This window comes from Geospiza fortis, unplaced genomic scaffold (genome assembly GCF_000277835.1).
Source record: "Geospiza fortis unplaced genomic scaffold, GeoFor_1.0 scaffold116, whole genome shotgun sequence".
Taxonomy (NCBI): Eukaryota; Metazoa; Chordata; class Aves; order Passeriformes; family Thraupidae; genus Geospiza; species Geospiza fortis.
In genome coordinates, this window is record NW_005054542.1 from 202,487 (window position 1) to 204,584 (window position 2,098).

At 38.4% G+C, this 2,098-nt stretch overlaps 1 long non-coding RNA gene across 1 annotated transcript in view; it reads left to right on the forward strand.

Annotated features, from left to right (window-relative positions):
- The first annotated feature begins 1,316 nt into the window (after window positions 1-1,316).
- The window catches only part of LOC115948823, a 20,866-nt gene continuing 20,084 nt past the window's right edge, over window positions 1,317-2,098 (forward strand). Inside the window, exon 1 of the long non-coding RNA XR_004082592.1 lies at window positions 1,317-1,349. This is a non-coding gene — a long non-coding RNA (uncharacterized LOC115948823). The remainder of the gene's footprint in view (window positions 1,350-2,098) is intronic.

Below are 2,098 nucleotides of genomic sequence, written 5' to 3' on the forward strand. Positions count from 1 at the left end.
GAAGTCTCAGCTGTGTTTTCAGGGGAAGCCTATGGCACAAGAGGGACTCCTCTCTTCTTGATGAACTGAGAATTGATTGTCTGAAGGGTGGTGATGGACTGAGAGTTGGTGATCTGAGGGATGGTAACTGAATTGAGAATCCAAGGTTTTGTCTTACTGTGATGTATTGGGAATTTGGTGGGGGGAGGAGGAATGTTTGGAAGGTTTTAATCATGAGTTCTGTGTGTGTTTCTTTTATATATTGTAAGTTAATATAATTTTTTTTTCTTTTATTCCTAAGCTGGAGCCTGCTTTGCTCTATTCCTGGTCACATCTCACAGCAGACACCAGGGAGAATGTATTTTCATGGGGGCACTGGCATTGCGCCAGCGTCAAACTAGGACAAAGTGTGTAAAAGTGAATTCTGTATACAAAGACTCAGTTCAGAGCATACAATTATTTACCCTTGAGAAAAGGGAGCTTTTATGCCCCCTACAGTCTCCTGCCTTTGGCACTAGATAACATAGCTTACAATCTGATGAAATGACCACATGTATACATCTGCCTAGACAGAGAAAACCTGCTCCAGCAAAAGAAAGACTCTATCATAAGTCCATGTTCCTATAAAATTGGTGGTCTAATCTCCCATTAAGAATCACAATTTTTTACAGTAGAGGATGTGACGTTTTCTGTGTAATTAAATCTTTCTCTAGGAGATATAATTCACTGCCTGTGTGCGCTCCTACATGAATGCCCTCTGCTAATCACAACTGTGACAGCAATACTTCTCTCTCACCAGAAGTGAGCCTCTAAAACCAGAAAAACTGAGCAAATTGAGAGTCTGCAAAATGAGTTTAGGACCGCAGACATTTCCCACAAAACCACTGAGTAGTCTGGTTATACATGTCTATATACTGAAGACTTGTCACATACACCCCCAGCCTATGACATCCCTCAGAAAGTCCAATGACATTCAGTAACATTTAGGGAGGCCTTGGGGTAGGAGGATGCTCTGCCCTGGTATGCAGTGAAGCAGCTCAGACAATGCCCTGTTTGCAAGTCTTGTCATAGGAGACTGAGAGCGGTGTCAGGTTGGTTTGGTGTTAAACTATGCTAAAACCAGTAGGCTCACCAACCTCAAATGAACATCCTAAAAGTGAGGCAACCAGAGACCAGAGACAGTGACTGGCAGTCAATCACTTTACACTACAAAAGCCCAGTCCACTCTCATACAGTTAAGTTGTTCTAACATTCTAACAATTCCTCCTTGGTGTGTGTAGAGATTCCTCCTTTGGATTTGAGGATGCCCCCTGAGGATACTCCAAGGCTCAGTGAAAAGACCCGCCCATGTTTGCATGGGTGTTTGCATGGTGAGTTATACCAATCTCTACTTAATAATTGTTTCTTTTAGCTAGCTTTAATGCAATGGTTTTAACAGAATTGCTTTAATATAGCGCATTATATTATACTATACGCTATTAGTAGTTTTGGCTTTTATACTATGTAGTAAATAATTCTGATTGGGATCTTTTGTCTAATCATTTGTCAATGGCTCATTTTATAGAAATAGATCAGATTTGTAATCTTTAATCTTGAGGGATTAAACCTTTGACGAAGCCTGGGGCTAAGATTGGATCCAACCACGCCTCGATTCCTCTCTAAGGAGTTTAGAATGCAAGGGGTTCTTTTCTGCACCTCACAAGTGCAGGGCTTCTCTGATAATCTTTACTGAAAGCTCCAACTCTTGGTTGACTTTCTGGAAAATACACATAAAGTGTATTATGGAGAATTCAGTTGGTTTTGTGGAAAGGTTAAATTTTATTAATTTATTCAAAAGGAAAAAATTGCAAATAAGTATTTACATTGAAAATTGATTGCCTTGTTTACACCAAAGTTTTCCAATTTTTCAATTAATTCCAATTAAATTGTAAAATTTAAACTAATTTTACAAATAAAGAAAATATAGATTTAAATGTATATGTGCAAATTTTACATAGCAGAGTCTATACATTGAGAGGAAATGTTGTTACAGTCCTTTGACTAACAAGACAAAGGTCTTCTTTCCCATTAAAAAAATTACTGCACATAAAAAAATAGGTTAAATGCACTAATGGAACAA